Source organism: Salmo salar, chromosome ssa15, assembly GCF_905237065.1.
Source record: "Salmo salar chromosome ssa15, Ssal_v3.1, whole genome shotgun sequence".
Lineage (NCBI taxonomy): Eukaryota > Metazoa > Chordata > Actinopteri > Salmoniformes > Salmonidae > Salmo > Salmo salar.
In genome coordinates this window covers 75,395,188-75,404,812 of record NC_059456.1, presented here as the reverse complement: position 1 = coordinate 75,404,812, position 9,625 = coordinate 75,395,188, and the positions used below count along the sequence as shown (strand labels likewise).

The 9,625-nt window shown below is 44.0% G+C and overlaps 1 long non-coding RNA gene across 1 annotated transcript; it reads right to left on the bottom strand.

The window, feature by feature from the left end:
- Positions 1 to 947: 947 nt before the first annotated feature.
- On the bottom strand, positions 948 to 2,207 carry LOC106572319 (uncharacterized). Its single transcript, XR_001321101.2, has 4 exons — positions 1,955 to 2,207; positions 1,650 to 1,723; positions 1,486 to 1,546; positions 948 to 1,348 (listed from the first exon to the last, which is right to left on the bottom strand). It is a non-coding gene; the product is annotated as an uncharacterized lncRNA (long non-coding RNA).
- Positions 2,208 to 9,625: the final 7,418 nt, after the last annotated feature.

Below are 9,625 nucleotides of genomic sequence, written 5' to 3'. Positions count from 1 at the left end.
GGGAACTAACGACAAAGGTTAGAATAATTTACGTAAAAGGTTAGGAGAACTGAAACGATTAAGGGAAGGTGAATTTACGTAGAAGGTTACGTGAATTGGGTTATGTTCAGAATAAGGGTTAGGGAAAGGAATAGCTAAAATGCTACAGTGTCCCCAACGCAACTCAAACAACCGACCTTGGATTGCCAGAAGGTCATGGATTATGCCCAGCCATCCACCCCAACCAACCTTCTACTTTAGTCTATTTCTAAAGTAACTATACCATTATTAGGTATCATGCACTCTTAGTGTCACGCCCTGATCTGTTTCACCTGTTCCTGTGATTGTCTCCACCCCCTCCAGGTGTCGCTTATTTTCCCCAGTGTATTTATTCCTGTGTTTCCTGTCTCTCTGTGCCAGTTTAGTTAGTCAAGTCAACCAGTGTGTTTTTCCCATACTCCTTTTGCTATTCTCTTTTTTATAGTCTTCCCGGTTTTGACCCCTGCCTGACTCTGGACTACTCTCCTGCCTGCCTGATCATCCTGCCTAACCTGAGCTTGTTTCTGCCTGCACTTTGGTACCTTTTGAACTGGTTTTGACCCTTTTGCCTGTCGACGACCATTCTCTTGACTTACCCTTTTGGATTAATAAATATTGTAAGACTCCAACCATCTGCCTCCTGTGTCTGCATCTGGGTCTCGCCTTGTGTCATGATACTTAGAAAATAAGGTTCCTTTTAGAACCAACAAGGGTTCTATCACTTGCTTCATACATGGAACCCCTAAAAGTTCTAAATAGAACCCTTGTATAGGGTCCTTTGGTCAGAAGCCTAAAGGTTCTTCATCACTGAACCAAAATGGTTCCATATAGAACCCTGCATAAATTATGGCCACTACCATTAAATAGTAATATTTTAAGCTAAGAATATAATTTAATAAACAATTAAGTAACGGACAAAAGAATGCCAGCATAGCTTTTCGAATTTATTGTCATTATATGCAAACATTGTTTGAATGACAGCCCACGTCAGCTCTGGCTGACTTCTACAATACAATAAAATACAATACAACTTTGTCCATTAGTTACAGCGAACAATAAAAACATGTCTTCTGCTCCGTTCTCAACCCCCCCAAGCTACAGTCAAATGACCAAATCTCCCTCTAGTGGCCTCATGGGTGGAATGTTATGAATATTTTATATTAATAACCCAGCAGCCCTCCAGTTTTCAGATCAATCCTGCAACAACAACAAAAAATTCAGCTCCTGGCCAGGGATTCAAACTGGCCACCTTCAGCCACAGGTCTAACTCCTGCCACAACTTCTTACTGCTGGGCTACCTACTGCCAGTACAGTATGGGTTGTTGCCTGACTGGTTCCAGAGAAGAAGAAAAAGGAGCAAAAACATTAGTTCATCTTCAGAAATAAGCATAAGCATAAGCATCTGCCAAAATGAAGACAACATTCTATGCATACATATTATTATTATGATGTAGAAGAACAACTTACACGCAGTTGTTGTCAGCAGCAGCCGAAAGACAGATTCTCTACCTCTGATAGTTCTGGATTACTGCCAGATTGAACAAAACATAATGTGTTAAAAGTCATATAATGATTAACTAGGCTATTGAAGACTTAGTAAACATCATTTATTATAAATACTTTATACATACCTCCTCTCAGTCAGCAACAGTTTTCTAACGGCTTCAAAAAACATAGTCCCTTCAATTGACTCCGCACTGAAATACTGAAATATAAATCAGGCTGTGCCTGTAGCCTTCTAGTTGGCATATCCCATAATAAAACCATGTTTATTTGAAAGAGTTAGTTGGCTAGCTTTTTCTGTTTAGCTACCTAAATTAGCTAGCTTACAAAACTGCTGAAATTATAATAACCTTTCAACTTTATTTATCTAGCCTATAGTTTATCATATTACTTTGGCTTCATAAATTTTTATTAAATAGTCAACTTTGCTTACCTTAATACATTGAAAAATAATGTGCTCATTGGTTAGCTACTTGGAAGTTGGTTCAACCACCGTCCTCTTGCTTTGTCATGCTGGAATGGCAGTTGGTTTTTAAATCAGAATGGCAGTAAAATGTTAAATTGACTAAAAGGTTCTATATAGAACCCTGTTTTTTTATCGAAGAGAGTATGCATATATTAAACACATTATGCTTGCTTCAAGCTAGAATTGAGGTTTGTAACAGCCAGGTTTGTATGAACCTTGCTGTTTGCCACTGAGACTTCGGCAACAATGTTGCAAAATAGGAATTAGACTTTTCACCTTCCAGATAGAGAGCCAACCGTGTCGGAAGTCAGCTAGCCATTTTTATGACCAGGCAAAATCATGAGGCATCATTAATATGGATTTAAAATGTCAATGCATAACAGCTGAAACAAATTAAAAGGGAACGTTACCTGTCATTGCAGAGTTTGGTGTGAGTGGGTTAGTGTTTTTTAGGCTAGCTGTGGTTTTCTAAAATCCCCATGACACTCTGGGGTAGGGATAAAACCATCAATGTTCTTTGCCTTCACTGCGTATATACACTGAGTGAACAAAACATGACATAGACTGACCAGGTGAATCCAGGTGAAAGCTATGATCCCTTATTGATGACACATTTTAAATCCACTTCAATCAGTGTAGATTAAGGGTTAAATAATGATTTTTACTCATTGAGACAATTGATATGTGGATTGTGTATGTGTGCCATTCAGAGGGTGAATGGGCAAGACAAAATATTCAAGTGCCTTTGAACAGGGTACGGTAGTATGTGCCAGGGACATCGGTTTGACTGTTTCAAGAACTGCAACAATGCTGGGTTTTTCATGCTCAGTAGTTTCACGTGTGTATCAACATTGGTCCACCACCCAAAGGACATCTAGCCAACTTGACACAACTGGGGGAAGCATTGGAGTCAACATGCGCCTGCATCCCTGTTGAATGCTTTCGTCACCTTGTAGAGTCCATGCTCTGAAAATTGAGGCTGTTCTGAGGGCAAAAGGGGTGCAACTCAATATTAGGAAGGTGTTCCTAATGTTTTGTTCACTCAGTGTATATTTAAGCTTTAAGGCACGAGGGGGTGTGGTATATGGCCAATATACCACGACTAAGGGCTGTTCTTACGCTCGACGCAACGCAGAGTGTCTGGACACAGCCCTTAACCGTGGTATATTGGCCATATACCACAAACCCCTGAGGTGCCTTATTGTTATTATAAACTGGTTACCAACGTAATTAGAGCAGTAAAAAGAAATGTTTTGACATACCCGTGGTATACGGTCTGATATACCACAGATGTCAGCCAATCAGTTTCAGGGCTCGAACCACCCAGTTTATAAATATATATTCAGTACCAGTCAAAAGTTTGAACACACCTACTCATTCCAGGGTTTTTCTTTATTTTCACTATTTTCTACATTGCAGAATAATAGTGAAGAAATCAAAACTATGAAATAACACATATGGAATCATGTAATTACCAAAAAAGTGTTATATGTATTTTATATTTGAGATTCTTCAAAGTAGCCACCCGTTTCCTTGATGTCAGCTTTGCACACTCTTGGCCTTATCTGGCTCGATGGGGTTGAGGCCAGGGCTCTGTGCCAGTAAAGTTCTTCTACACCGATCTTGACAAGCTATTTCATGCTGAAACAGGAAAGGGCCTTCCCCAAACTCTTGCCACAAAGTTGGAAGCACAGAATCGTCTAGAATGTCATTGTATGGTGTAACGTTAAGATTTCATTTCAGTAGAACTAAGGGGCCTATCCCGAACAGCAGCAGACCATTATTCCTCCTCCACCAAACTTTAAAGTTGGCACTATGCATTCGGGCAGGTAGCGTTCTTCACGGCATCTGCTAAACCCAGATCCGCCCGTTGGATTGGTGAAGTGGGATTCAACACTTCGAGAATGCGTTTCCACTGAGTCCAATGGCGGCAAGCTTTACACCACTCCAGCCGATGCTTGGCATTGCGCATGGTGATCTTAGGCTTGTGTACGGCTTATCGGCCATGGAAACCCATTTCATGAAGCTCCGGGATGAACAGTTCTTGTGCTGAAGTTGCTTCCAGATGCAGTTTGGAGCTCTGTAGTGAGTGTTGCAACCGAAGATTTCTATGCACCACGTGCTTCAGCACACGACGGTCCCATTTTGTGAGCTTGTGTGGCCTATCACTTTGCGGCTGAGCTGTTGTTGCTCCTGACCGGGGAAACTCTAGCAGGGCAAACATTTTATGAACTGACTGACTTCTTCAGTATGGGCCATTCTACTGCCCCTGTTTGTCTATGGAGATAGCATGGCTGTTTGCTCGATTTTATACACCTGTCAGCAATGGTTGCACGGGAGGGGGAGAAGAGCTCAAAATACCAGAGGTCAAGAGACCAGAGGGCCAAGAGACCAGAGGTGGCAGAAAGGAGTACTTGGGTTGGGGTGTAGGGTTTGAGCAGAGCCTGAAGGTAGAAGGGGGCCGTTTCTATTGCTGCTCCATTGGCAAGTACCATGGTCTTGTAGTGGATGCAAGCTTTGACTGGAAGCCAGTGGAGTGTGCAGAGAAGTGGGTGACGGGAGAATTTTGGAAGGTTGAATACCAGGTGGGCAACCCAGCCAACAGCGAGTTGTAGGACGTGCCTGGATTAGGACCTGCGCCGCTTTCAATGTGAGGTAGGGTCGTACTCTCCGGATATTGTAGAGCATGAACCTGCAAAAGCGAGACACTGCTTTAATGTTTGCAGAGAATGACAGGGTGTTGTCCAGGGTTACGCCAAGGTCCTTTGCACTCTGGGAGGGGGACACCATAGAGTTGTCAACCGTGATGGAGAAGTCTTGGAGTGGGAAGGCCTTTCCCGGAAGGTAGAGTAGCTCTATCTTGTTAAGTTTGAGCTTTAGGTGGTGGGTCGACATCCAAGCTGAGATATCTGCCAGGCACACAGAGATGCATGTCACCACCTGGGTGTCAGAAGGGGGGAAGGAGAAAAGTAGTTCAGTGTCATCCGCATAGCAATGATAGGAGAGACCAGGTGAGGATGTGACGGAGCCGAGTGACTTGGTGCATGGAGATAAGAGGAGAGGGCCTAGAACCGATCCCTGGGGTACACCAGTAGTGGGAGTACGTGGTGCAGACACAGATCCTCTCCACATCACTAGGTATAGGTAGGTAGGATGCAATCCAAGAGTGTGCAGAGCCTGAGGCGGCCAGCCCTGAGAGGGTGGAGAAGAGGATCTGATGGGTGGAGAGGAGGATCTGATGGAAGTTATCTTTTCAGTTATGAAGGTTTAAAGCACTGATGATAAGAGTGTGAAACCACTGCATACTGTATATATCTCTACTCTAGGTTTGGAACGCGTATGAAGGAGAGTCAGAGACTAAAGTAAGAGGGTGTGTGTGTTTTCCTGTGCCCATCCAGGCAGGAATCATGGAAGGTGAGATAGGGGCCTTGGCCTTCAAAAAGGATGTAAATCAGGCAAATATTTCTCAGTGTGAGCACATAGTCTGAAGGAGGGGTATACCATGCTCCCTCACTCCTCTCCTCCTCCGTAAACCAAGACTATCTGTATACACTTTCGCAACACCATGATGAGAGTTAGGAAGAGAGAGTGTTTGAAGAAGAAAAAGTTGAACAGGAGGCATGGAGAGAAGATAGGGGTAATTATTTCTTTGGAAATTCCTGTAGTATTGATTTACATAAAGTCACAGAGCGATAGAAAGAAAGACCAAAAATACAGGCTCTAGTTATGATTGCAGTTTTGGGGAGACATTATTTGAAATCCATATCCTATATTTTAGCAGTCTAATGATGTTAGATAGCTGCTATAATGTAATCTCTGTGTTTGGACAGTTTTTTTTCAAAACTGTTCAATTGTGGCCTCCTCCAAGCGATCCTTTACTCTTTACTCTCTGCCCTCTGTCTCTCCTCAGCTTAGAAGTTACACTGAAAAACCTTTAGGATGCAAGCCTGAGTCCCGCTGTCAACCCCAAGACTCTCTCCTTCTCCATCTCTATTACTGGCAACGAAGATGTATTTGGTCGTTGCACATGTTCACTGGTCATTTATTTAGCATTTGTGTGTGTGTGTGTGTGTGTGTGTGTGTGTGTGTGTGTGTGTGTGTGTGTGTGTGTGTGTGTGTGTGTGTGTGTGTGTGTGTGTGTGTGTGTGTGTGTGTGTGTGTGTGTGTGTGTGCGTGTGTGTGTGTGTGCGTGTGTGTGTGTTGGTGGGTACAGGGGTGGGGAGGGACATAATTTATTGAGAAACAACATTGTACGTGGGGGGAAGAGGTCATTTTTACTCCACTAGGCAGAACCATTTGATCATCAATGCATGCTCATACCTTGAGTCAGCCAGCCTGACCAATCCCTGACTGATTTATGATCAGCCTGGCTGTTATCAATTAATCTCTCTATTGCAGTTAGAGGGCCACTGGTAGCTGTTACTGATAACCCACTTCCCAGCTGTTTATCTGATGGTTATTCTCATATTGTGTGACTTCAGCCTGCTTGTCAGTCACAGAAATGTGATTATGGTCACTGGAGTGGATGTTCTTGTATCTCAACTGATAATGTGTGTTTCTGCTGAGTGGCTTTCTCATATATAATAACCTCATGATATAGAGTTTTTTTCCCCGCAACCGCACACACACACACACACAGAAAGAGAGAGAGAGAGGCAGTGCACCTTTTATCAGTTCAGGAACAGCCTCACTCCGAGGGGAAGCCAGGGCGTCCTGTTGGGGTGAGGGGGAAGACACAGGAAACAGAATGGCACTGACAGGAAGTCCCCTGAATACACTCACCGTCAGCATCAGACAAACAACTAAACAAATCAACAGGCATAGAAATATGCTAAGCTGCACCTCTTGATTACTGTAGCATAGGGTTCACATGATGTGATCTTGGAGACAGAACTCAAAAGTGCATCTACATTATGTAAAGCCACTAGCATTGCTGTTTCTCACTGCTGCTAGCATGACCTTGACCAAACCCTTGAATCTCCCCAGTACAGTGTGTGTGTTTGTGTGAGTGCATGTGTGTGTGTGTGTGTGTGTACGTGTTTATGTGTGTGTGCATGGACACGCATATACTTGTGTGTGTGTGTATGTGTACGTGTGTCTATACGTGCTTGTCCGTATGCGCGTATCTGTACTGTAGGGCGTGTCTCTCCTAGTTAATAGAGGCCACTCCAGTGTGTTAATGCTTGTGAAGTGGTACCGGAGATGAGAGTGTGACTGGCCCACTTCGGCATAGGTAAACACTACGATCAGGCCTCAAGAAAATATCTGAAGCTCCTACACAAGCACGGCGCTACTTAGTGGAAAGGCCAGACAGGAACAACTCAAAGGATTTCTAATGCTGTGACAATAGTTTCCAAATCGCCTGGACTTTCCTGGACATTGGACGTTTAATGTGTTCACAAACTACACTAGCCCATGTTTACCTTAATAATGTATTTCTCTAATATTCTCTCTCTCTCTCTCTCTCTCTCTCTCTCTCTCTCTCTCTCTCTCTCTCTCTCTCTCTCTCTCTCTCTCTCTCTCTCTCTCTCTCTCTCTCTCTGTGCTGTGCTGTGTTAGGAGGAATAAATCCAGGCTCTCTGGTTGTTTGACGTCCCAGGTTTATTCATCGTGCTGGGTGGCCTTGGACGAGACGTGGAGCTCAGCTTTGTCATGGTGTTTTTCTGGCTCAGCTGAGGAGAGGAGCCGTGTCCACGCTGCCGTGACCTGGATCAGTACAGTGGGGTCACACACTACAGACACAGGCTGGCGGGTCCCTCCCATAGACAATATATCAGGTTCCATATCTATGGTCTCTTCTGTGACACCAGTACCTTACACATGGCTTAGCAGTATCTTGCAAATGAAAATATGCGCTAGTAAATGAATATAGTGATAGTGAGTTGTTTTCAGCACCCATGGGCTGTGGGTTTTGGCATTAGCCCTTTTTGCTGATGTCATGAGAAAGGTTTGTTCAAGGATTCTCCAGCACCCCCCTGTGGTTGTTTCAAGGAACTGCCAACACGTAAGAGAGAATAGGAGGTAGAATAGGTGGTAGAATAGGTGGTAGAATAGGAGGTGAAAGGTACAGTAAAAGGCAGTGGTTTCCTGTGCTACTCTCTGTGGGTACACATGGGCACAGGTCCAAAAGACAGAGACAGACAGACAGACAGACAGACAGACAGACAGACAGACAGACAGACAGACAGACAGACAGACAGACAGACAGACAGACAGACAGTAACAGAGCAAGGCCTTCTCTGTCCTTTGTGTTTCACACCCACGTCATGTCTGTGTCCAACCACCTTATCAGTAGATCAACACACTCTCAGAGGAGAGGAGAGCCTTCACTCTGGGTGGAAGGCAGGCTGCATTCACCCCAATCAGAAAGGTCAAAATACCCACTGGGTACTGGGGAAGTGGAGTCTGGGGAATATCTTGTTTATGTTGTTCATACTGTACAGGCGGACATCCCACCCCTTTCGTCTATATTGGCCAATCAGATTTGTTTACTAACATTGTTCTTAAACAGGGTGTTCAGTTCCGGATTGAAATCACCTTTGAATGACTTACAGTGTCAGCGTAAGCCACAGTGGAGTTGAACGCTTAAGATGTCCGAAGCGCACCTGACAACTCCTGAGTCCAGACTAACCAGAACTGACATAAACATACTTCCCCATGAAAGTTCTTCTAGAGAAAACAAACTGTCTCGTAGATTCATAGGTATCAATTCATCTCCAGAGTGTCCAGTTCTGCACTGAGAGGCAGCGTTTTCCACCCCCATGTGTCTGACATAGATGATGATGCATAAACATTTAATCAGCAGTATTTTTTAAAGGCCGTCTGGGGTGTCTTGTAAATCTGCCTGCTTCTTTGATGCCTTATCTTTGCCGGGAGACTCTGGATTGTGATTGTGTGTGTGTGTATGTGTGTGCGTTCCTGCGTGTATTCAGGTGTTCCTTCGTACGTGCGTTCATGCATGCATGTGTACGAGCGTCCAGGGTGGAAAATACTATGTCATCTTTACAGCATAGATCATTTGAGAAGTGCAGCCCTTACCCCGTGTATCTTCAAGCAAACTAATGTTGCATGAAATGGATAATAATGGACATTGTAAAAGACCATCACTCTGTCCACTGCTGTAGCCATAGCTGCAGCTCAGAGGTGAGTGGGGAGAGGAGAGAGGAGTGTATGGAGTGGTGTCACTACTACCAGTGATTTAGGCTCCAGGGGTGAGCTGGTCTCTGGGGGTGGCTGTCAGACTGGGCATACTTAGCACTGTGATTTGTACCCCGGCCTGAAGAGAACAAACCAGGGTTTGTGTCTGAATCACCAGCCAACCTGCAGATAGAAGAGTTATGGAAAGGTTCTGTCTTTTCATGTGAGAGATTGTTGTTAGGCTATATCATCTTTATATTCTCTTGAATCTCACGAAGGAGTTATATAAGTGAAAATGACCACGCCCATATGATTAGTGTTACTCCCTCACTTCCCTTTTTACTGCTCTGGGTACTGCAGGTCTAAACCAACTGATCTGAGATCTGGTCCTGGCTGTATTACGATGTGAAAACATTGTAAAACAGTCAGTTGTGTGATGGATGGCTTGGTGAATGTTTTATTGACACATACGTAGGTCAAGGTAATGATAATATATAACGT